At 50.7% G+C, this 26379-nt stretch overlaps 1 protein-coding gene across 2 annotated transcripts in view; it reads right to left on the bottom strand.

The window, feature by feature from the left end:
• CPLX2 (complexin 2) overlaps positions 1-26379 on the bottom strand; it is an 83534-nt gene that overhangs the window by 13905 nt on the left and 43250 nt on the right. The window lies entirely within an intron of this gene.

Genomic DNA, 26379 nt, shown 5'->3' on the forward strand with positions numbered 1-26379 from the left:
TATTCTAGAAGGCCATTTTTTCTCTCCTTTGCCCTGGGAAGAAAGGGGACCACCAAGAGGCAGGGCAACATCTGTCCCTCACCCCGGCCTTTCCTCCTCTGTTTACACTCATTTTTCATTTTATGACTCTCTCCTAATGAGCCTTTCCATTCTGATTGCCATCTTCTTGGCTCTAAAATGCTTCCTTTAATCCAGCCCAATGTGTAGGAAAATGGCTTCAGAGAGGAGGAGCCTTGCACCAGGCCTTTGAAAGATTTGCAGGAGTTTATGCATCAATCAGGGGTTATGTCAGAGTGGAGATGACTCCTGCTTCTGTAAGGCAATGGCTTCCTTCCAAGAAGGGAGCGGCAAGAGCTGCAGAAGGACAGGATCTGGGAAAGGAAGGAGGCATGATTTTATTCCAAAAAGGGGGGACTATTCCTTTATACATTTTCACAGCAGAGGCCTCAAAATGGGGGACTCCCCACAAATCAGAAGTCATTGGTGGACCGACCTTCCTCATCTAGAGAGTCACCTTCTGAAGCTCATCTCTGTTTTCCCCTTACAGGCTGTGGGGCTGGGTGTAGGGGAGTCCCTCCCTTTATGGCTGAGTTTTCTCTTCTGTGTTGTGTTGGCCTGTCAGCTCATTTTTAATTTTTCTTCCCTTTCCAGAGGCAGACACTAATGGAAGGGGCAGAGGGGAGGCTGTTTGATTAGAGTGACTTAGAATTGCCACTAATGCCTGAGGGGAGTTCTGGGAAGGGAGATCTGACATCCCGTCATTTCAAGAGCCATAGTCCGCCTCTTTCCTCCTCCCTCCTCTTCCCTGTTCTCCTAGAACAGAAGCTCAGTGAGTGGGACCTGGCTGGCAGCACTCTAGTTACAATTGGGGTTTTTCCACAATGGGCATTGCCTTTGACATGGATGTTGACTAAGCTGGGCTAAAAATCCAACTTAGCCTTCAGAAAAATACTAAGCTCAGTTCTGGACACAACACTGTAAGATGGACTTTAGTAGGCTCAAGTACGGTTAGAAAAGAAGGAAGTGGTTGGGTGGTGGGTGTCTGGAAATCAGGTTCAATGAGGGATGGTGGAAGGATTTAAGGCTGTTTTACCTGGAGTAGAGAATGCTGAAGGGGGATTAGCCCTTGAAGGACTGACAAGTCTTGTTCAGTTTGTAATTCCAGCACTTAGCCTGGTGCCTGATAAAGCAGGAGCTAAAGAATGCTTGTGGAATGAATAAATGACCATTGCCAGGAAAGAAAAGGACTACTGTTTTTACTAGTGTTGAAGACAGAATTGGGGCAATGGAGGAAAGGTAAAGGAAGGCAGACAGAAGCTCTGAGAGGAAGAACCTTCTACCGGCTGGAGCTGTCCAACCATAGCACGGACTGCCTCATGTGAGGTGCTGAGTTCCCTACCCCTGGAAGATGGCAGTTGGGCAGTAAGTGACAGCTAAAGCACCCTTTGAACCCCAGTTTCTATGAGCCTATTAAGAACTGCATGAGCTGACATGAGTCATGTCTAGCTGCAGAAAATCTTCCTGGTGAACAAAAGGACAGCTCAGTCATGTTTTGGTGGCTTTATCCTTTGAACAATTAGGGGATGACATGAGCCACTGATGCTTCCTGTCAAAAAAAGGTAGTGAAAAGATGAATACTTGTTCCTGTTCAGTGTTACCAGCCTGGACATGGTTCCCAAATACTGTTTTATAACTACAGAAATGTTGCTAAATATTATAAACATTTCTTACTGATTATAATATGACGAATCATACAACTCTCAGGCCCCCATTGTGTCTCAGGTGCTCACTTTGGTGCTTTGCATAAATTACATTCTCTCCTTTAGTTCACATAAACCCCTGTTTTCAAGATGGGGAAGACAAGGCCCAGGGAGATACAGTGAGTCTTTGGCAGATCCAAGATTCCAGCCCATGCCTGCATGACACTGAGCTCTGGGGTCCTTCCACCAGGCTGGGCTGCTTCTCTTCTGACACATCCCACAGCCTATGGAAATGTAATTTTTGCTCTGCCGATATTTTTTTTTTTACATTGACATTTATCATCTTCCCTGTTCTCTAGTTTCTCACTTAAAAAAAAACCTGCCATGAATTCACACTCAGATTGGGGTCTTCATGTCATGTGGGTTGTCAGTATTTCCTTCGTCTCCTGCATCTCTAATCCAGCCTGCTGCAAGTCGCCACCCTCCACGCTGAGCCCTGGCCCTTGCAGACCCTGCTTTGTAGACAGCTTCTAAGAGACACCTGGTAAGATCTGAATGCGGCTCTGCTTACGGTGTCTTACCCTGGCTGGTGCTGAATTTCCACCTTTATTAATGAGCCCTGTGGGCTGGGGCCGGGGGCCAGATTTTTAAAATGATACACACATGCCTTGAAGGTTCACTAACAAGCCAATCAAGGGAGCTAATGTCAGTACTTTGTGTGAGGATTGAGGAAGGGTGTGTGAGGAATGACAGCTGTCACAGACTATAAATGTGATCAGTGAGCATGGCTCTTGTCCAAAGGTCAACCCATTTCTTCCCCGCAGCCGCCTCCGTCCAAAGGGCACGCTGGCTGCCATGTGGGAGATGAGGAAGAGCTCGCTGGCTGGCCCTGACCTCAACTAGGAGTTGAGCCGGTCAGTGCATAGAGACATCTGAATGCTCCAGATGCTGACTCCACATCCTGTCATTCTAGCTTGAGCCTGCAGGGGCAGAGCTGGTCTTGGTTTGTGGGGGTGGCCGTGTGCCAGAGGCAGAAAGAGAACTATGGGGGTGGTGCAGAGGGAAGGGCTCTAGGCCACCTTGCTCATCTGACGAGTGCCTCCCCTTTTGTCACTAACAAGGCTATGGTACCATCACTGTCAGGTTGTGAGGTCAGGGTCCCAGTCTGTCTCCTTCAACATGCGGTGACACGGCGTGAAGGCAAACCACTGGTGTGCAAAGGTGACTTTGTGTGTGTGTGCCCACCTCTGGGGGCCGTGCAGGTGGGAGCGGGCAGCATCCATGTGGAGGGATACAGGTTCTAGTAGGGCAAGCGTGGGTTTGACACCATGTGACTCTCAGTGTGCGGTGGTGTATCCCTCCCGATATGAAGTGACTCTGGTGTGAGAGTGTTATTGGGTGTAGAGCTAAGTAGGTTGCAGTTACAGTGGAATATGTTAATGGCATTGCGTGCTGGTTGGGGTGTAAGGCATGGGTACTAGACGCAGCTCTGCAGGTTGTACAGCCACAGAGGGTGCCATTTACTTAGACTGTGTCAGATGCAAAAGTTCTGGGGACATATCACCATTTCTGTGCAATGGTGCATGTCCTAAGTGTTGCTGTCCATGAGAAATGACGCATAGTGTGTTAGCATCAATTTGAAATGCTGCCATCATTGGTGGTAAGGGTGCAGGTGTAAATGTGTCACAATGGGCTGGCACATGTGTCACTGTCATTGTGTGGGGCAGAAGGGGTTTGTATGTGCAGCCAGGAATGTGTCATCACCACTGTGCAGACATACAGGCTAAATGTATCGCCAAGAGTTACTGATCCTTTCTTTTCCATTCTCCCCCCGCTCCCACCGCCAGAGAACTGCTTGGTAACCCAACCTGCCCCATCTGGGAAGCTGGAGAACTTTGGATTCTCCATTCTCCACTTTTGTTTTCAGAAAGAGGGTCCCACGTTCCTCATCTGAATCCTGACTCATCGGTGGTACATGGAGTGGGTATGGGAACCTCCTGAGGAAACCCTCTCTATTCCAGACCCTGTCCCCAACTCAGAGCCCCTCCCCAGCCCAGCATCTGCCTACAAGCTCCTTAGAGGTCCTCTGCTACCCTTCATCTCATCCCTACCCTCCAACATCCAAGCACTCATTAGCATGTCAAGGCAGTCTTCTTTCAGCCCACACACTGTACCCAGGGACATCCCCACACAGTTAACTCCCTCTCAGCCTGAGTTTTCCTGAAACCTTACATTTTCATGTCTGCCAAACCAGTCTGCATTTCCCCTACCATCCAACACAGACACGGGGGGGATGTTTTGGGGATAACTCCTTCCTGTCTTGCCACTGGTTCTTTTTCGAGCTCTCTGCTGTGATTTCTGCCTCCCCTCCTCCAACCTCAGCCCTTCCAACTCTCCAGGACATGGTTAGATCTCCCTGTCCATCCGGAATTCCTCCTGATGACCCCAGATGCTCATATCACCCCAGAGCCAGCCAACGCCCCTCACCAAGCCTCTTCATTTGAGTCCTAGCACTGGACTTGCTCAGGCAAATCGGTGCAGCATCAACGTTTGCTCCGTGCCTTCAGGAAGTCCCCCTTCTAGAATGTCCCTCCAACCTCATGACACTTGGTCTCTTTTCCCCTCCCCCATGTGAAACTCTTGCTCAGAAAGATAGTCTCTACACCTTGGAATCTTGTCCTTAGGCACGTGGAAACAGAATAAGAGTCCCAGAATGCTAGAATCATAAGCAAAAGGCCATTTTAGAATCACATTTAGAATCACAGAATCTAGAATGACAGGCTCTCTAAACACTGTATGTTCAAGAATGGCCCCCTCCTACTCAGATCCACTGCGGTTTGGGGGGACATGTTAAAAACATTGCAGACTCTTGGGGCTCATCCCGCGTGGATAGACCAAAATCTTGGAGATGGGAGCCCAGAAATTTGCATCGGTTACCAAGACCCCAGGTGTTTTGGATACACCCACTAGTTGAAAGACCCTTGTCTTGGGTCAATAGAATCTGAGAATCATAGGACCCTGGTCTTGTAGGAAAAAATACTTAATCATGGAATCATATAATATTTTAGGACTAATAGAAGCTTAGATGCAACTAATTACACACATTCCCTCACAACTTTAGAATCTTAAATCCTATGAATCTTAATGTCTAGAATTGTGGAGTTAGAAGAGAACCTGCCGTGTAATCTTGTTCCTATTCTAGGAAGAACTTTTCTTTTTTGGTCTCGCCGCACCTTTTGGAATGGAAGGCTTTTTCCCTTGTCCCTTGCAGGGCTGCCTCCATGGTGTTGCCTACATTTGTGAAGATAAATGTTCTTTCCATCTCAGTGCAAAGGCAGCTAGCAGAACCCCTGCATTTATGGAGCAAGAGAGCTGGAAATGACTTCTACTTTCCATTTAGGACCAGCACACTCTGGCCCACAGAGCAGATTTTGCTCTTTAATAAGATGAATCTCAGGGGACATTATTGCTGTTTTACTAAAGCAGGCATAGCTGAGGAACATGGACAACAAAGTTTAATAAGCTCATGGAGCTTCTGGTCAAAGGAAATGAAAGACAGAAAGGGCAGAGAGGCAGCAGAATTCTGTCTTCAGATTGACGGGTATGCACGTGGGGTGCGTGCGTGCGTGCGTGCGTGCGTGTGTGTGTGTGTGTATGTTTTGGGAGGAGTTGAAGTGAAGGGAGGAGATGAAACATGCATAAAAAGTCAGCACTGAAAAGGTATATTTCTGGTCATCTAATCCGGTGTCTTCAACTTACAGATGAACAAACAGAAGCCCAGAAACGGGAAGGGACTTTCTCAATGCCGCACAGCAAGTTAATGAAACTCCTAATTCCTGGGTAAGTATTCCTTCCCAGTTGTAACTCAGCATTACATTCTTAAAACACATCCAGTATGCCAAGCACTGTTCCAAGGATGCTATAGATCTCAGCCCTTTCAGCTCATGACAACCCTATGTGGTAGGTCTCCTTTCACTCAAATCTTCATTTATCAAACCTGTGTGGCGGGCCTATGACACACCAGGCACTGTCCTAGGCAGACAAAGATGTATAAGAACTTTCGGAGTTTCTCTTCCCCCTCTTTATTCCACAGTAAGAGAGGCGAATACTCCACAGAGAGATAACACATGGACCAATTCACACGCTCAAGATCCTTTCAGATCAGAGCCCGTGATTTGAAGCACTCAGGAGTGAGCGGGGAGAGATGCCCACCAACAGTCAATGATAATACAACACACTAAGTGCTATCCTAGTGAAGAGGCAGCTCTGAGGAGGAGAATCAAAAACACACAGCTTGTAAGCCAGATGGGATTGGAAGTCCAAAGCAGGGAAGGGACAGGGAGGTTGGCTCTGGGGATGCCGGAGTCATCTCAGAGGCACTGTGGAGGAGACAGCAATGAGCTCTGCTCATATAGAGACATGGGTGAAATCTCAGCAGCTCTCTGCCCCTTCCAGATAGTGTGGTTTTTCTCTGAGACTCAGCTTCCTCCTCAGTGAAATGGGTCAATGATCCCAACCTACCAGGGTGATTGTGAGGCTCAGATAAAACAATGTTTAGGGAATCGCAGCACAATCTCAGCAAGTGTTAATCCTCTTTCCCTCCAACACCTGAGCAAGGCGGGGATTCTGGAGTTTGGGGCTGTGCAATCATTAGACAAAGCCTACTTTTATGATCTTCTTTGCCAGAGAACTCTGCCTCCTGAGTCCCCTGAGTTCATTTAAGTTGGAGTGAGAAAGAAGAATTTGAAGTTTAGAGGAAACTAGGGGTGGGCGATGTTTCTTCTACTTCTTTTAATTTATTTTTATTTTTTAAATTTTTTTGTGGTACGCGGACCTCTCACTGCTGTGGCCTCTCCCGTTGCGGAGCGCAGGCTCCAGACGCGCAGGCTCAGCGGCCACGGCTCACGGGCCCAGCCGCTCCGCGGCATGTGGGATCTTCCCGGAACGGGGCACGAACCCATGTCCCCTGTATCGGCAGGCGGCCTCTCAACCACTGCGCCACCAGGGAAGCCCTCTTCTACTTCTTTACCCCCTCTTTGGGCTTCCTTCCTTCCTCTCCACCACACAAGGGAGTGGAGTATCATGTCCCCAAATGGGAATCGCCTGAAGGAAGTCCAGAGGAGCTTAGATTCCGGCCTGAGAACAAGAGGACTTTTTTCTACCCACAAATCTAAAAATGGCTGGTCTATGCCACTCAACCTCCAGTTGTTTCTTTCTGCCAGAAAAAACAAAATAAAACAAAACCACCTTTTATGTGGCAAACAAACAGGGGGTTGGAGAGGTGTCGGGAAGATGAAACCAGGGAAAAGCTGAAAGGTTTGAAGAGGAAGGAATTTTCATCTACTGAGCCTCTCACTGTGGTAGGTGATTCATATCTTTAACTGATTTAATCCCTACACCAACGCGTCCCTTACCCTAAATGTCATCATCTCCACTTTATATTCAGATAGTGATATTCACGCTCAGAGAGGTTAAGGGCCTCGTTCAGGGTAACACAGCTGAGAAGTGGCAGCATTAGCAGTATTGGAGCTTGGTACGTCTCTACAGGTGGCCACATTTTTAGAGGGGGATTAGGTGGGCTGCTGGCAGCCAAGCCGGGATCTGCAGCTTTGGGGCAACTGGTCCCAGAGTGTAGGTGACCCTGCTAGGGCACCTATATGGGGACCTTGCCACAAGCTGGTCCTTAATGGGGCTGGGCGTTCCAAGTCTGAGGTGATCAAAAGTGATGGTGGCTGTAGGTCAGGGCCCTGGAACTCTGTCCTAAGGATTTAAATGAAAAAAAAGCCCTCTCTGTCACAGTCCTTTGCTCCCTTCCGCTCAGTTCGCGTCAACCTGACTCTTAACACCAGCCATCTAACCATGGCTCCTGCCTCTGCTCTTGTCTTCAGACTGACTTTCTAACTGGTTTCTAAATCCGTAGGAGAATCATAGCTTTCTAAAACACGGGTCCAGTTGCATCACTCTCCTCCTTGAAACACATGGTGGTCACAGCTTCTTTTGCCACCTAGCACCCACTCCCTCGTGTGGCATCAGCTCGGGAGGAGCCAACCGGGGTATTTCGTTTGGAGCCGCGGATGGATCACATGACCTGGGCTAAGCCAATCAGCACTTAGGTCTCCATGGCTCCCCAGATCAGTTCAGGGGTGGTCACATGACCCAAATCAGACCAGTCAGGGCCAGAGAGACTCCATTCCGGGACTTCTGCTTGAGCTGAGGGAAATGGACTCTCATTTCAGCTTCACTGGGCTATGAATTGGGCTTCCCAGGAGCTACCATATGGAGCCTCAGAATGCGGAGAGCAAGTAAAGCCGAGAAAAGGAGAGGGAGAAACCCTAGCCTGGTGACATTGTCTCCACCTTGGATCAAGCTGTGCCCACAGCTCTCCTAGGTCTTGTCATTTTTATGAGCCGATAACCACCCCTTCCATTTTGTTGTCCTTAAAGCTGCTTTAAGTGGCTTTAGTTTTGTCTTTTCTCACAAGCAAAAGGATCTTAACTGGCACAAAAAGAAAGTGCAAATCCTTTAAATTGGCCCTTAAGGCCCTCCAGGATCAGAACCGCTCTCTCCAATTCCATTAAGAGCCACCTATGCTCCATCACTCCTGTACCTGCTGCCACCTGGTGTTTCTGCACCTTTGCCCATACTGGTTGCTCCCAGAAGAGCTTTACCTGCTCTGTTTTACTTTGACCATCATGGCTCAGCTAAAGTATAAAGGAATCCCTTCTGGGAAGCAGGGCTGAGTCAGGGGTGTCCTATATGCTCCCACATGGACCTCTCATTGTAGCACCATTGAAATGAAATTTTACACTTGACGTTGGCTTTGTTGTCTGGCTTTTTCCCTAGAGTTTGAACCCTTTGAGGACGGGGACTCACCGAACGTGAGGAATTCATTCACTCAGCAAATATGTTCTAAGCTTCCACTACAGGTCAGGGACTCCTCTAGGTCCTGGGGATACAATGGAGAGAAAAAACCCTGCAAATTTCTGTCTTGTGTGATGGGGGAAGCAGATGCTGCCCCAGTAAACACGCAGGGAGCTGGCTTGTTTCAGAAGGTGGTAGGGCTACGATGTAATAAGACAAGGGGAAGCCTGCTCCTGTCTCTGGCCTCAGAGCCTAGAGGAGGGCCAGGCTCAAAGCCGGCCCTCAGGAAGTGGTCTTCTCGTGAATGAATACGGAACATCCCGAGACGCCCTGGTGCCCCTCAGTCTTCCTTTACGATGACCGCTCAGAACTTTACCAGAACCTCTTTATTAGTGATTTATTCCCCATTTCCAGCCTACACCCCCTCCGGGGGGTGGGGATCACAGTTATATAAATGACATTTTTTGTATGTGTGACACTCACTTTCTCAATGGGAGTTAAACAAAGCAACATTCTCAGTGACTTCATGGTGCGGCTCCATCCGTGTCTTGGTCTAGCGTCAGGAAGCGGTGTGCTCCTCTGCCTGACTTAGATCAAGGCTCTGCTTGGCCTTCATCTTTCCAGTCCTCACTCTGTCGTCTCCCTCCACAGGCCTGTCCCCAGCCCTTTGATCATCTCTGTGACTCTCCTCTGGGCTTTGTCTGGCTCCATTAAGATGATGAAACTTCTTCCTGCTGTGTCACTCCTGTTCTCAGAAACCTTCAATGACTCACTATTGCCTACAGCAAGTCCAGACCCGTGGGGGCCTCCCTTGGCCTGCCTTCTACCTCCTCTGCCAGCCTGTTTACCATGATTCCTCTCCTACAGATCACTCCCTGTTCTGTGCACTCCACGCCTCTGATGTTCATTTTGTTCCTCTATTAATTTGTACATCCTTGGTTGTCTCCGCCTACTGGAGTGTAAGCTGCTTGAGGGCGAGGACTGTGTCTTGCTCATCCCTGAATCTCCAACATCAGACAGTGAACTTCCTCACTGTGAATGCTCGACGACTATTTCCAGAGGCAAAACTTGTGCATTGCATAGCCCTACCTTCTGGGGGTTGAAATGGTTGTGGGCCTTAAGGTCCCCATCTCAGATCGGGGAACTTGGAGACCTAGGCTCCTTGCTGGGCCGCAGACCCCAATTATAGTGCTGGCCTCCTCCTTTAAATCTTGTACTTGCGTCCCCTTTTTTTTGCATTTCTTTGTCCATACACATAACCCCAAGATTTCCTTCCATGCTTTGGCCCCATCACTATGGTATTTTGGCATTGGGATGTTTTTGGTGTTGTCTGCTGTGCCGACACACATTTTGGCCTGTTTAGTATCTCTTCGGTATCTCTTTCTCCTCCGCTTTTAGGCTTTGTGGTCTGGGTGGGGCTGACTCCACATCCCACTCCCACGGGTGAGCGAGCATTAGACCCACAGCTGGCCAATTGGATGACTATTAGCTCTGGACACTGTGATTGGCTCAGGGTTGGCACATGACACAAGTTAAGCCAATGAGAGTCAGCCCTAGGACTTTAGCTGAAAACCAATGAGACATAGGCTTTCTATTTCTATGGGGTTTGTAAGGCTGGCAGAAAGTGGGCCTGAGCAGCTGGACCTTTTTGTCACCACCCAGAGAGAGGCTGCCTGAGGGTGATGCCAACACAGAGTAGAACAGAGCCAAGAGAAGGGAAGGAGACAAATTCCTGATGACAGTGTTTAAGTGTCCAGATCCCAGTGTGCCTTTATGCATCATCTGCTCATGTACTTTTCCATTATGTGACCAGTAAATACCATCTTTCTACTTAAGTTGCTTTGAATGAGGTTTCTACCTTTGTCACCTGCTGGAATCTGTAACGTTGGAGCTGTATGCCCCCTCCTTCAGAAAACTTCTAATGTATGACTGATTCACTTTGTTATAAAGCAGAAACTAACACACCATTGTAAAGCAATTATACCCCAATAAAGATGTTAAAAAAAAAAAAAAGAAAACTTCTAATCAAGCAGGCTCTGACCCTGAAAGGACCCTCTGTTTAATGTTCTCACATCCCAAGAAGGAGCTGATCATCCTGGTCCCAGTTTTCTGTCTCTATGACACCTCCTCACCTGTGCAACAAGGTCCCCACGGTAATGTTGACTTAAGTGAGAGAAGGAACTCACATGTGGGTCCTTGCTCAAAGCTTTGCCAAAGCTCAAACTTCAGATCCACAGATCCCAGTTCATATATCCACATTCCCTCAAAAATGCACATATTTTTGGCCAAGAGCTCTGCAATTTCACCCTTGAGTGGCATCGGCATTCTTGGACGGCTGCCATCCCTTTGTGGTGATTTGTCTGCGTCTCGTTTGTCAACTGGGGTTGGAACATTTGTCCGACAGAGCCGTGCCTTTGGCACCTCTACTTCCAAAAAGCAATTTGGGAGCAAGAATTTCCCTGAGGTTCTCCCTAGTCAAGGCTGAGGCCGAGGCTCTCTCAGATGTTCCGGATTTCTCCTTTTCATCTCTGAGCTCTCTCCCAGAACTGTGATCATTGAGCATCTTGTCGGTCTTTTATCTGACCTCTTTCCATTTGATGGATTTGAAAGACCTCTGATTCTTGTTCCCACAGTCCTTCTCAAGGTGACTTTTGGGGTGTCTTTGGAATGCATCGTTTCAAGGCCTCACTGACCTGGGTAAGCTTCCTGATTCTAAGTCACCGGTTTTTAAAGGTTTTCCAAAAGATGCCTTTTTCCTTGCAATGCCTCTAGGACATCTCTCTTTAGCTTGTTGTTTTATTTTGTTTTGTTTTTGACTGTAATGGTCAGACCACACTGGGCTGTGGCTGGAAGAGGAAGATTCTGTGCAAGGTGGATGAGGCGCATGGAGGGCTCTACCATCTGATGATGCCACCAACTCAATGTGCGGCTTCCAGGGCCACTGTGGCAGGAGGGGAGAGCTGGAGTATCACAGAGGTCCCCACAGCCCCAGCTGGGAAGTGGTTGCCCCAGGCTGGCTCCTGGTTGCTCCTTCAGATCCATTCTTCCCCTCCCCACCCAGCTCTGGGCCCAGGAGGCTCATTGCTATGGACCCATCAACAGGCTCCCTTTGCCCTTGGGCTTCTGGTTGGGTTTTATCAATGGGAGTTACTGGCAGGGATTAGAGGCGAGAAAAGAGCAAAATGAGAGTGTCCCTTGGCTGAAGGCCACTGCTTCTGTTAAGCGGTCCTTTCCACATATGTACCCTCTCCAGGCTTGGCAACGACTCCCTCCTTGCCCTTCAGGCTTAGAGGTGGCGATGGCTCCCCACCAAAGCTGGCCCCGGGGAGTTGCACTGTCCCTGTGGGACCTTCCTGTCCTGCCTGCACCTTCATGAAGCTCTGCTCAAATGGCCCACGTGAAGTGTTCCATGTTTCTGGCCAGTGTTCTCACTGATATCGACACTTCTGCTCACCACTGGTTGGCCGAACCTAGTACCTTGGACTCACTGACTTCAGGGAACTGGGAAGTGTGGTGCTACCTCTGCTCGGGGAGAGAGGTAAGCAGGGTGCGGGTGTGCTCTGGCCACCTCCGCCTCAGGCACACAGCTCCCAGGCCTTGGCATGGAGCATTCTGGGATCCTGGTAAGTGAGTTCCCACACCTCTTAGGGTGTACTGCCTTCCACATCGTCTCTCCCAGGGCAGGGCAGCATGGAAAGAACTGGGTTCCTATCCCGACTGTGGACTTTGGGCAAGTCAACCTCAGTCAACCTCCCTCTCTCCTGCAGCAACCCACACTGCATCCTGTAAATAACTGCATGTTCCCAACACCTCTCCTCCTTCTCCTTGGAAACCTGCTCTCTCTTTGGATTTGGGCTGCCGGTTGTTAGATTCCCGGCACGGTTCAGTGCTGAGCGTGGCGGGAGCTGCGACGTTGCATCTAAAGGCCTGGAGCGGGGCCCCCGGGTTCTTCCTTCACTAGCTGTGTGACCTTGGCCAGGTCACTTCACCTCTCTGAGCCTCAGTTTCCTCACCTGAAGCTTGGGGCGGGGGATGGTAACTAATGTCGTGATGAAGGTTAATTTAGGACCTGTAAACAAGGGTCCAGCTGAGTGTGGGACATACTCAGCGTGCTTCGTGAAAGTGAGTTTCCTCTTTTATTCCTACTCTCATCAGTTTTTCCTCCTAGATGTTTCAGGGAGGGGATAGCAGGGTCCTTACACTGGGTCACCTGCAGGGTCAAGCAGGTGACAGACGGAGGATGCTGCTAAACGCCTTGGAAATGGGCTGGGAAGAAGCTGGCTTCCTGAGCAGACCTCCACAGAGATTGTAACCTGGGGGGAGGCTGGTCACTGGGAGGACATGGGTGGTCCAGGGGTCTCTGATGCCTCCTCCTAAGAGCTCCCTCTAACTCAGGGCTGGCCGCAGACCCCACCAGATTGCAGGATCTACTCAGATTTCCTGCTGCCCCAAAGTTTCGTATTTCCATCTAATTTCACCAAGTGGAAGGGAGAAGTTGAATGTGGCCTTGCACTGTCTTTTGGTGGATGTTCCGGAAGAGGTGAGAAGGGCTTTTACCTGTGGAGAGGTATAAATCAACAAGACCCCTGAGGTTGAGCCCCTGTGGAATGATGGTAATAATAGGAGCTCACCTGACTGAGCTGCGGTGTGCTGTAGCTGCCGTTCCACGTGCTTTATACATACTACCTTGTTTACGCTGCACAACAACCTCACGAGGTATTACTGTTATGCCCATTTCATAGATGAGGAAAGAGGCAGAGAGAGGACACGAAACAAGGTCATGCAGATGGAAGGTGCCATTCGGGATCTGCATCCAACCTATCTGGTCCTGGAGTCTGCACTCCCCTCTGCTCTTCTGGGATCGGGATGTCCGCCTGGGAGATGGGGCTCATTCTATGGCTGGTTCAGGCTGAGGAGACACTGAGTGGTTATTGAGCACTGTCAGTGTGTCACCGACTGCTGCAGCATGGCCACCCTGTGTCTCTGTGTATTTGCTACGGTAGACATGGGCTATCTTAGCTTGTCCTGTAGCTTTGATTCCATTCAGCCTCTTAGTATTCCTTGGAGGATCCACCCTTCTCTTGTTCTCTGGCCATGTGGTTTGAATGGAGTCCTCAAGTCCTCTTTCCCTCAAGCTCTAGGGATTGGTACATAACCCAAGCATAGGATTTAGGGATGGATATGTGACTTAAGATGGTCCAGGGACACTCAGTCCTGAAGCTTGTTTTGGAAATATTAGAAAAATTCTCCTCTGTTGGAGTTACTGAGCTGAGAAAATATAAGCCTGGAGCTTCAGGATTATGGTGAGGAAAGAGCCTGCCTAAGGGGGAAGCCAAACCAGAGAGAAACAGAACTAATCAAGAGAGAGAGAGAGAGGGCTCTCATGATATTGCATGACTCCTGGATCAAGCCCTTCCTGAAATCTGAAAACTGCCCTTGAATTGTTCAGTTACACAAACTAATACAGTCCTTTTTTGCCCTTACACAACTTTAACTTTTCTATCATTTTCTATCTCTAAAATTGGACCGATTGGCATTGTGCTAACTACACCATGTATATTATTACATTTAATCCAACGATGTAGTTGGCCTGGTGCCCATTATACAGATGAAGGAACTGAGGCTCAGAGAGATTTCTTATATTGGCTTAGGTGTCACAGCAGACCTGGGATTAGGCCCCAGGCATTTCGACTCTAAACTGCACCCTGATCACTTTGCCTTATGGTAGAAGGCTGGTTTTACCCCCTGAATATCTCTTGTAATCTCTACTCTCCAGATCTCATCCAACTGCCCTCCCCACTTCTCCTCTGATCCCCTTTAATCCCCACTTCCTCTGGGAAAGAAGCCTTCCCCATCTACACCCTCAGACTAAGCTCTGTTTCCTGGTAGAAATGTTTATGGCACAATGTAATTTTTCCTCTTAGCTCCACTGAACTTCAGTAATGATTTGTTCCAGGTTTATCTCTCCTACTGGGTGGGGGTCTCACGGGGGCAGAGATGATGTCTGTTTGGCCACTGCTGCCGCGCTGATGCCTGGCACAGTGCCTGGCCCGTGGTGGGCGCCTGGTAAATGTTTGCTGAATAAATGAATTGTGCAGTTTTTTTTATTCCCGCTGTGGCCGCGGACCATTGTGCACTTGTTTGACCGCAGTGATGTATCATTCTGACACTGCAAAATTCCCTCACTCTGCTCTATTATAGGGTACCTGTGATTTGGGATGCTTCCTTATCTTTGTGTCCATACTAGACAGTGCGTTCTGTGAAAACTGGGGCAGTGTCTCTGACCATCATCCCTCGAGGAGTAGTAATGATAATAACAACAACAATACAAGGAATAATACTAATAATGAGCACTTACTATCTACTAGGCACAGCTCTGAGGCTTTAACATGCGTTGTCTCATTTAATCCTTACATCAACTGTATATGTATACTATTATGACCCCGCTATACTTAAGGGCAAACTAAGGCTCAGAGAAGTTATATGGCCTCTTTTGCTTCCCTAGTTTGAGTTGAGGTTCGGTCTCATGCAATGAAAAGAGCACTTGCTCTCCTAGTGACTTTAATGGGGAAATGCGGGCGGGGTTGGAAAGCAGCAGGAGTAGCAGAAAGGCTGAAGTGGAACTAAAAGGTCGACCCAGCAGATGGAGGCCTGGTTGTGCCCTCTTGAAAGGAAAAGCATCTTAACTGTGAAGGTCAAGGGAGGGATGAGCAGTAAGGTGATGGGGGGGGGGGGACTCTGAGGGCAGGGAAGTGAGGGTTGGGGGAAAGCTCAGGTGTGCCGTAGTAAGGGCACCAGGCTAAGCTGGAGAACCTGGATTCCTCCCCTGGCCCCAGCACTTCCTGGCTGTGTGACCTGGGGCAAGACACTGCACCTCTCTGAGCCCACATTGCAGGGCTGATGCCAGCCTTGACATAACATCTGGAAATTGCCTAGCCAGTGCCTAACACAGAATAACAGGCACCACGTATGGGGTGCAGGCCACGTGCCAGGGCTTCTATAAATTCTTCACCTGGCTGAATTCAGGTGGCCCTCCCAAGAACCCTAGGAAGTGGGCCCTGTGACGATCCTATTCTGCAGAGGAGGGGCTTGGCTGGCAGTGCAGCCACTTGCTCAGGGTCACCCAGCACAGGCGAGGCAGCTGGACCTGAGCTCGGGCTGTGTGTTTCCAGAACCTCCCTTTACCACTCTGCTCTCTTCAAGAAGGTTGAACTTGGATCTTGGTGGGAGAAAGGGTCAGGTGGACAGTTGCTTGCTCTGTACTTTTGCCTCTTTGAGGTTCCAAGTTTCTCTTTTCATGGTTCTTCCCTTGAGGGCCAATTTCCCTTCTCCCCAGTGCATCTCAGGGGGCAGCAGACAGACATCTGTCAGCAAAGCTGCGCTGGCCTGTGCTGGCGCTGGGGCCCAGGACCAAGAAGACCTCATGCTCAGCGGGAGGAGGGGTGCTGGAGCCGGTTTCTCAGGGGTCCCACCAATGAGTTCTGGCGACGCCACGTGGAGCTGGTGCCAGGCCCGGCCCAGAGGTGAGGAGCCCGCCTGTGCCAGCCTCTCTCCCTGGAGTAGAACCTTCACGGGTTAGTCACATCTACATACCACCTCTGCTATTTACTTAACATCACTCTCTAATTCCACTCACTTGCAAAAATAAAACCCTTCATTACATTTATTTAAAAAGGAAACCTCATCTTGCCTCTTCACACCGGAAAACCAGTGCCACTTGCAGAGGGGTAATAGTACACATACACGCAATGAAAAGGAACCACGTGTGGGCATCCAGCTGTCCAGGTCTGTGCTCTGGGGGCCTGGAGCTGCCTGAGTCTCAGGTCAATGAAAGGGAGGGGCTGATATTGGAGAGTTGTAAGGACTCAGCCCGAGACTGTCTCACAGGCTTAATGGAAACATTGAAAGAGAACTGCAAAGGAGAAATAAGCTCAGTGAAGGACTTGCTCTTTAAACTGGTACCTACCGAAGTACCTGCAGTCACTGAGGGACCCAGGCTTCTGTGCCACGGAAAACGCCGGCAGACACCTTAACCACCCACCCTGCTTCCTCTGGAACACCCTCACTTCCCCTCCATCCTGAGCCCTCCTTGGCCTCAGCTCCTGCAGCACCAAGGAAGCAAAGACCTTGCAGCCTGGTTGCCAGATGCAAGACCCCAGGTTGAAACCGCTTTCCTTATAGCCAAGCAGGAAGGCACTTTGTCTCTCTGATCTTCAGTTTCCCCATCCAGAAAATGGGGATAACAAATCCTATTTCCAGGACTGTTTGGGTGATTAAAATGAGCTGCTCTCTGTTGGAGTGACTTTGCATGGTACCCATCACAGTGAACAGGGACTCAGGTGACATGCCTTCCTGCCCTTTGATCCTGATCCAGTGAAATTTAGAAACTCTGCAGCCACCTTTGCCTCAATTCCATGTCCTCTCTCCCAGGCTCTTTCTTTTCACCAGAGACTCTGACAGCCTTGGACTCAGATCTTCTCTCCTTCATCCCCTTCAGGGTCAGGTCACCTCTCTGAGCCTCAGTTTGCTCATCTTTAAAATGGGAACAAGAGCAGCCACCTCATCAAGTTGCTGTATGGGCAAGAGAACACTGTCACTGGCAAAGTTCTGTACACGTGGAAAGACTTATTTTTGTGATTTGGGACCCCCCTGGGATGGGAGGGTTGCTGGAGTGTTCCTGAGGTTAGACTGCCCATACCCTCAGGGGGAATTATCTGAGTCTGATCCCACACAAAAGACTTCCTGAGTTCAGGACAGGCAGCGAGCTGATGCCTCTGTTGAGGGGAATGTCATGAGCTCCAGCTGAGGCAGCTCCTGTTTTTAGCTGGAACCGCTGCTGCTGAGTCCCCACCCACATCCCCCCATGTGGGAAAAAGGAATGTGGTGCAGAAATAGCCCGTCCCAGGGGCTGCCCATGAGAAGGGCTTATTTTGACTCAGGATACGGTAGAAACTGCGGCAGTCTTGTCAAAATACATCTGCCTCTTCCCGAGCGGCCCATGGATCCTCAGACTTCTGCCAGGACCCAAGCGCGGCTGCCAGATGGGCACATCTGGAACCGGGCCCCTGGGAGCTGAGGACAGGCCTTGCTTTGTTCCCAACAATAACCACCTCCACAGCACCAGAGGTAAAAAATAGATATCTGTCAGTGGCGTGAAGGAACCCACCTGGGTCTCGAGGTTTATTCATCTCAGTGACCCCCGTGGCTTGTACAGGGCCTGGGAAGTGGATGAAGGAGTGTCAACAGGCTTTCCTCTGTGGACCTCGCAGAGGAAGCTAAAATGGGGGTTGTTACACCCATTTCACAGGTGGGAAACCTGAGGTCTAGGCCATGAAGCGTCTTCTTGGGGTGAGATCTCACTCCAGCCCTGTGTTTCCCCTTCTCCAAGCCTTCCTCTGCACCTTGAACTGCTGTTCTCTCTGCCAAGGGTGCCCTTCCTCCTCTCATGATTGTTCACGACCCAGGACACATGCCTCCTTCTCTGGGCAGAGTTGGTCCCTGCCCCATCGGGACTTTGTGCAGGCTGCCAGGTAGCTCTTATTTGCCTGTCTGGTGACCCTGCACAGCCACTCATCTCAGAGAGGGCAGAGTCACCTCTGCGGCACTGGGCTGAGCCTGGCCTGCCCAGGATGGGCCTGACAAATGTTTACTGAGGGAATGAATGGCATTGGAGTGTTTCATCCAGGGGCTCCCCACTTAAACCACAGGGAGTTGACTGAGTGCTCAGTTATGGAAGAGAGGATGTAGGACCTCCTTCCGACTCCCTAACCTGAGGGTAGCTTCAGGGAGACAAGAAAACAGGCTCATGGCTTTAGAGTGGTACAGTCACCAGCCCACAGGCTCTTCCCACGCAAGGTGCCTCAAACTGGACTCCTTCATCTCCCATCAGAACTGTCATAGGTGGCAGCCCTGCCATCTCCCTGGTTCCTCAAGTCCAAAGCCTTGGTCAGCGTGAACGTCCAGGTCCGAGTCTGGACTACTCACCCCATGCCATCTCTTGCCTCCCTTCCTCCCTCCCTCCCTCTCCCCCTCCTTCCCTCCCTCCCTCCATCCTTCCCTGTGGATTCCTCAGGACTTATTAGCTCCCCCTGCACCACGGCCCAGCCTCCTAACGTGTTTCCCCACCTCTGCCTGGCTCCCTCAGCATCACTTTCGTTCACATCCCTTTCGTGAGGCTGACTCATAGCTCCTCTGTGAGCTCAGCTCTGACCACGCAGCGCTGACCCTGCTCGAAACAGTGGGCAGCTCACTCCTTTCTCCACTGGCATTTTTCAAGTGGATTGTGCAGGTGTGAACAGGGGTTCTGTGAGTAAGGCAGCCCTTGGGCAAGTGGGTGGGGACCGCTGGGCTAAATGAAGTCAAACAGATATTTCCCTGCAGGGAGTTTCGGGGCCTCCGAGGTGCTATTTGGATGATGATCCTCACAGAGGTGGCCTAGTGTGTGGCATTTCTAGAGCTTATTTGGTCGCGGACCTTCTCCGTGTGGAACATCAAGGCAAGGGGGGTTTTGAGGCACGTGCTTTGGGAAATGCGGCTGTGTTGGCTGGAGCCTAAGTGCTCTGCCTTGGTGGTCAGGGTCCTTCCACAGCACAGCCCAGGCTTACCTTTCTAACCTCTGCTCTAGCCTAGTCCACTAACATCCAGAAAATCCCAGCCAAAGAGAAACTCCAGATGCTCCCTGTGCCTGCTGTGGCTTTCTTGCCTCTGTCTGCCACCCACTCATGCACCTGCCGGCTCACTCTTTCCATCCATCCAGACCCGCCTTTGCTTCAAGGCCCAGCCCAAATGTCAGCCCTGCCGGAGTCTTCCCGAGTGGTGCAGCACGGGAGACCTCTCGCCCACCTCTGGCCCCGTGGCAGCAAATCTTTCTGCCCTTATCTTTCTGGGTGTGACGTCATTATAGGGAAATCTTTGGATCCCCTCTAATTTTTGCTTAAAAAAATATGTAAACTTGAGTTTTTTCTTCAGCATCAGTGCAGTTCTCTCACGATGCGTATCTGACGTATCTTGCTGCAGTGGTTGTGGCCGCTGCATAGACAGCACAGCCCCCAAGGGTAGCATGCGTGTATGTGGGGCACTGGGAACCCCTGATTCATGTGGCAAACGGAAGGCGTGCAAAACCACGCTTCTGATGCTGAGAGTCACAGGTCCATTCCCCCTAAAGGGATGATTTTATTAAGAGTCCAGGAGGGGCTCACGTTTACTGAGAGGGCACTACAGGGCACTGTAGTTGGTGCTTTACACATGTCACGTCACCTCATGACCAGAATGGTGCCCGGAGGGAGCTCCCAGGAGGAGCGGAGCCGTGGAGCGGTTGAGGGACCTGCAGGAGGTACACAGTCGGAAAGAGACGTGAACCGGCCCAGGGCAGCACCAAAGCCCGGCTTCTCCTATAAGGTCTCCAATCAGGACACACGTCACAGGACTCCTCCTCCAGGAGCCTTCCCTCATCTCACGGACCAGGCTCCCCTCACTCAGCCAGAGCCTCTGCTCATGTGTTATCTCCCACACCGGGCGGGGAGCCCCTCAAGGTCAAGTCTTATTTGTCTTTGCACCTCCAACCTCTAGAATGGGGTTAGTCTGCATTGCATGAGGTCGTGTGCATGAGGTGAGGGATAGATATGTCCAGGCCTAAGGAAGATTCTGGGCTTTTGTGGGAATAGTCCTAGGAAGATGTAGGCTGAGGTCCAGTGCTCTGAAACTCACCATCATGCGTTCCTGTGGAATCAGCAAGTCCATCCCTCTCCTCTGGCTCAATGGTGGCTGGCCTGCCCGATGACTAAGAACGTCACCTCGAGCTGCGTACAGCCAACTGGAGGTGGCTAGTGACATCGGACAGGTCAACCCTATCCAAAGGAGCAGACTGGCTAACTGGTATTCTCTGTTGGTACCTGCTGAAACGTGGATGTGGTTGCCGCATGCACAGCAACGCTGGTTGGCGTTAAAACACACCAACACAGTCTTCCTGGTATGCGGAGGAATCCTGAGAAAATGCAAATTAGATCACTGCCTGCCTCTGTTTAAAACCCTCCATTAGCTTGGAACAAAACCACCACACTTAGAATGAAATTCGAAGTCGTCTCCTGGCTCCCCAAGGCCCAACGTGAGTGGCCCCTCTTCCCCCTGCCTTCTAGCCCACCACTCTCCCCTTGCTAGCTCCACTGCAGTCATACACACTCTTTGTCTTCCTTGGGCTGCCAAGCTTGTTGCTGCCCCAGGACTTTTGCACTTGCTGTTCCTTCTTCCTAGGACACCTTTCCCCCACAACCTTACCTGGCTGCCTCCTCCTAGGTATTCAGATTTGTCTCAAACATCCCCTCCTTAAAGAGACCGCCCCTCTTTTACTCTATCTAAATTCTATTCAAATGCCACTTCCTATCTCTGTTAAATGGTCTTCATGGCATCTGCCACTGTCTGAAATGATTTTATCTTTATTTGTTTAAGTACATTTGTTTATGTGGTTATTGCTTGCCTCTCCAGCTAGAATAAAATCTCCACGAGGGCAGGAACCTCATCTGTTCTGTTCGCTGCTGTGTCCCGCCGCCTGTGTCACCCACTGGCGACACGAGGACAATCAGGAGACAGGAGGGCGGTTTAGAATGTGGACCCTGGGGCTGACAGCCAGGGTGCAAATCCCAGCCCTGCCATTTACTGGCACATGACATCCCCACTTTACAGATGAGGAAACTGAGGCATGAAGAGGTTAAGTAACCTGTACACAAAGCACCCAGGTAGCCCTGGGTAGGGGTCACGGGTCCCATTAGCTGAGGGGCCTGGACAGCATGAGGTAGAAGCTGGTGGTCTGGGGAGTTTGAAGCCTGTGTCCTTACCCTGCTGCCTGCGGCCCCCTTGAGTCACAGCCTCTTTTACCCACCGTCCACCTTGTCACCAGACCACTACTAAGTGACCAGACCCTCTGCACCAGGCTGGACTGTTGTCCCAGCTGCCTAGCTGGACTTTGGTCCCTCTAGTACCCTCACCCCCAGCCCCAGATCTGATCAGTGGCACCCCACTGCACAGAAGCTCGCAGGAGCTCCTCCCTACTTTCCACATAAAATCCTACCTCTTCCACACGGTGAACAAGGATCTCTGCCGTCTAGTCCCTGTGACCCTCTAGGATCTTACTCCACACCCCACCACCTCTCCTTTAGTTACACTGAACTACTACAATTTCCTGAAAACACCCCATTCGTTCTTGTCTCTGTGTCTGGGCACCTGCCTCTCCCTTTGCCTGGGACGCCTTTGTTTGTCACCTGGCTCTTATATCCCTGGCCGACTCAGCTCAGCGCCGCTTCATCGGGGCACACTTCCTGACCGACGGGCATATGAGCCCATCAACGGCAATCTGTCCATTCTGTCTTTGGGCCCTGACACTCCTCCCTCTTCCTTGCCCATCTCTGTACCTGGCTCCCGTGGCCCCCAGCTGTCCGAGCAGGCTGGGTGGGCTCTGGGGAGCCTTCCTGAGTTCGCCGGCTGGATGAGGCACCCCTGTCTCTTGCAGCCAGCTGTGTGCCTCCAATTGCACACTTACTATCCTGCAACTTCCGACATCCACCACCAGCCTATGGGTGGTTTGAGGGCAGGGATCTGTCTAAATGTCCCTTGGTCTCCAGGACCGTACCCAGGACCTGGCACTAAAGCAAGCACTGAAGACAGTTTGTTGAATGAATAAGCAGTGATCATTAGATCATCGGCCCTGTGAGGCAGCTGCCAGCACCCCTGGCCAGAAAACTCACTGACAGCAAGAAGACCTCAGCCTCCCAGGGCACCGCCATCCACGGGGATGGGGGGGTCCCAGGCAGGGCCAGCAGCACCCTCTCCTCCACGGTGGTTGCCTGTGCCCTTCTCTTTCCCCTGATGATGAGTGGGACCTGGGGAAGCCAGGGCTAACTCCGTCATGGTTGGTACCAAGTAATGGGGCCCGTCTGGGTCTGGGCAACTTTTGTATCTGCTGGCTTGTGCCCCTCCTGGGGTGGAGGGCCTCAGGGTGAGGAAGGCTTCCCACTCTGTCTAATCCTGCCCTGGACTGAGGTGAGGAATGCCTATCTGAGGCTCAGACAGGTTTCCAGGGACTAGCCCGTTTTCCCCCGGAGTCTCTGTGACTCTGCGTGGAGGGGCACTGGACTCGGTGTCCTATAGCCCTGCGTCCAAATCCCAGCTCTCCAGCTTCAACGGCAGCGCTGAGCTGGATCGACATGGCCAAAGGTGATGTGCAAGAAAGTGCTTTATCATTGCCAAGGGGCTAATGCAGCTCAGAAGTGGAGCCAGTTGGAGCTTCCCTGGAGCATGCCCTCGGCCCTGGGGCCTTACATGCAATCTGGGTGAGGGAGGAGGAAGCCCCCTGCCCTAGCCGTGCTTCTCGAACTGCCTCGGATGCTGGAGGACTGCGAGAGAGGGGGGCCTCATTTATATGCATTTTCCAGGCACAAATGCGACTCACCCTCCTCCACACAGCTCTTCCAATCCAACCTGTGCTGTGTTGCCAGAAGAATCTTCCTAAAATACTCACATCATATCACTCCCCTGCTCAGAAGCTTCCTGCGGTGGTCCCACATTGCCTGGGATGAGCCCATCTCCTCCGCTGGTACCCAAAGCCCCCTCCAGCCCCGCGTCTCTCTGTTTCTGTACTCAGGGTCCTGTCTGGAGTCTCCTTTTGTGTCCTTGGCATCACTGCCTCCTAGATTCACCTCAATGTCCCCCAAGATAAGAAGTACCCTCCCATGTTGTATACAAGGAAGATGGGGCTCAGAGAGGTGGACTGGTTTGCTTTGCCCTTTCTATCTCTTGGGAGCTGGAAGATCCCTCAGAGATCATTAAATCCACCCTGTTTTCCTTTTGCAGATGAGGGAGTTGAGCTTCGGAGGAGGGAATGCCCTGCCCAAGGTCACACAGTTAGAGGGGGGCAGAGAAGCCTGGAGCTTGGGTCCTCGGGCTCCTCTCTCAACCCTGTGGCCTGGTTACACCATCGCAGGGCTGACCGATGCTCCCTTGAGCCCCTGGGAACCCAAGGGGTGGAGAATTGGTGTGTCCTGCTTGTCCTGTAGAGTCGCAGACTGGGATTCTGGGGGCACACAATGGCCGGTGCTGGGCCCTGTACCCACCCCTGGGGAGGACTGGCCTGGCACCAGGCTGAGGTGTGCGTGGGGCGTGGTCAGCAGTGAGTAGCTGCAAGGCAAGCCTCAAAGCGAAGGGAGGAGGGAGCCACGGGAACCACGTGGCAGGAGGATTGCTGTCCATGATTAAGGTCTGGTCCCAGTGATTTTAGGAGGGGGAGGGGTGGGCGAGGAGACGGGCCATTGTATCACTCAGACTGAAGAGGATGACGTCTCAAGTGGCTCCCTTCACCTGCGACTAGGACCACCCATCCCGAGTTCCCTCCCTGTCCTGGGGCCCTGAGAAGATCTCTGGCCTCAGAGGGTCAAAGTCACCCCTCTGTCGGTGCAAGTCATGCCTCTGTCACTTGACAACCATGTATGGTCACATGGTCATACAACCATGTGACCTTGGACATACGTCTATCCATTCATCCCACAAATATTTCCTGAGCTCTCATTCTGTGCCAGGCAGTGTGTCAGGCCCTACCAATGAGAGCCTCGCCCTTAGGAGGCTCTCAGTCTAGCAGGGGCAACAGACAATGCCTAAATACACAAAAGTCAAGGTTATTTCAGACAGTGATATACGCTCTGAAGAAAGTTAACACAAGGGTGTGGGGAGGGGCCGTGAGAAGGGTTATTCTAGAGAGATCAGCCCTCCTTGAGGAGGTGACATTTGCACGATGGGATAATCTGCCAAGGGGAGGAAAAGGCAGGTGCAAAGGCCCTGGGGCAGGAATGAGCTTGGTGCTTTGGAGCAGTAGACAGAAGGCCAGTGTGGCTGGAGCTGGGGGAGCAGGGGGAGAGTCAGGCAAACAAGCCATGAGAAGCCAGCAAGGGCCTGGCCATGCAAGGCCAGAAGGGTCCCAGAGAGGACTATGGATTTTAGTGTGAGAGTAGTGGAACCCTGTAGGGTTATACGCAGGGGAGGGACAGGTTTTATTGCCTTTTAAGGAGAATTCTCTGGCTGCTGTGTGGAGAACAGTTCAGGGTAGGGACCTGAAAGCGAGGAGGTGGGTTAGAAGGCTGTTGCTCTTCCCTGGGAGAGACAGACAGTGAAGGTGTTGAGAAATGTTTGGCCTCTTAAGATTTATGGTCCAGAAAAGGGATCTGCTATTGCCTCTCGCATAGGGTGGTCAACAAGTTAAAATGAGAAAACGTTCAGGAGAGTGAGCCACCGGCCGTGGAATCCGCAGCCACACCCAGTCATGGGCGCTGGCAAGGCCTCCGGGAGTCACAGGTCAGGTTCGCCTGGGGTTTCCCTCTCTAAGAACTGATCATTTTAGGGGATGTTCTAGGCAGAGGGGTGTCTGGAAGCTCACCAAACCTTGTCTCTGTGTCTGTGCCAGTCTCTTCGATCTTTCCCCAGGGGCTCCTGCATTGAAACAATGTTTAGGATATAATCCAGCCCCCAAACACAGATTCATCTCCTTAGCACCTGCAGCTGACAAACACCCCATTTGGTCATCCTCAATGTCCTACATGATGGTCCCTTCTGTCCTCCGTAAATGCACTTTTCTACTCCCCCTTTTATATTCATTCACTTTATTTCAGCCTCATGGGGCATCATTCCATCTCTCCAAGTATGACAGGTTCATTCCTGCCTCAGGGCCTTTGCATTTGCTGTTCTCTCTGCTTGGGCTGTTCTCCTTTTTCGTCACATGGCTGGTGGCTTCTCATTCAGCTGGCAAGACAATTTCAGGCCACCCCCTCAGAGACTGTCTGATTTTTCCTACCAAACAAGCTACCCTCCTAGTCATGGGTGATAATTTGTCTATTTTATTTTTTAAGAAGCACTTATTGTCAAATGGGACCTTCATCTGCATGCTTGTGGACAGTCTTCTTCCAGTAGACAGAAGCCCATTGGGGCAGGTCTTTGTCTGGCTCTGGTGGCCTCCGTAACCCCAGTGCCTAGTACATAGCAGCAGCTCAATAAAGGTTTGTTGAATGAATAAATGACCAATTCTGTGAGATGGACACTCACTTTCCTGACGAAGAAAACAGAAGCTTCTTGCCTTTCTGAGCACCCCATTTCTTTCTTTTTTTTTTTGAACAGCAGATATTTTATTTCATGTTAAAGAAAATTCAGAATAAGAAATCATTTTTTATATGACCCAGGATTATCTGAGTACCCGTATAATCTGACTTTTAAAAAAAAAATTACAGGAATTTTTTGTTTGGTTATTATTAATTCACTATTCTCTTTTTTCTAAATTGAAGTATATTTACAATGTTGTGTTAGTTTCTGGTGTACAATAAAGTAATTGAGTTATACATACATATTCCTTTTCTAAAAATTAATTAATTAATTAATTTTTATCTTTGGCTGTGTTGGGTCTCTGTCACTGCACGTGGGCTTTCTCTAGTAGCGGCGTGGTGCACGGGCTTCTCATTGCAGTGGCTTCTCTTGTTGCAGAGCACGGGCTCTAGGCACACAGGCTTCAGTAGTTGTGGCACGTGGGCTCAGTAGTTGCGGCTCGTGGGCTCTAGAGCGCAGACTCAGTAGTTGTGGCGCACGGGCTTAGTTGCTCCACGGCAAGTGGGATCTTCCCGGACCAGGGCTCGAACCCATGTGCCCTGCATTGCCAGGCGGATTCTTAACCACTGCGCCACCAGGGAAGTCTCTATATATACATATTCTTTTTCATACTCTTTTCCATTATGGTTTATTACAAGATATTCAAATATAGTTGCCTGTGCTTGGACCTTGTTATTTATCTCGGGCA

Source organism: Delphinus delphis, chromosome 3 (genome assembly GCF_949987515.2).
Source record: "Delphinus delphis chromosome 3, mDelDel1.2, whole genome shotgun sequence".
Taxonomy (NCBI): Eukaryota; Metazoa; Chordata; class Mammalia; order Artiodactyla; family Delphinidae; genus Delphinus; species Delphinus delphis.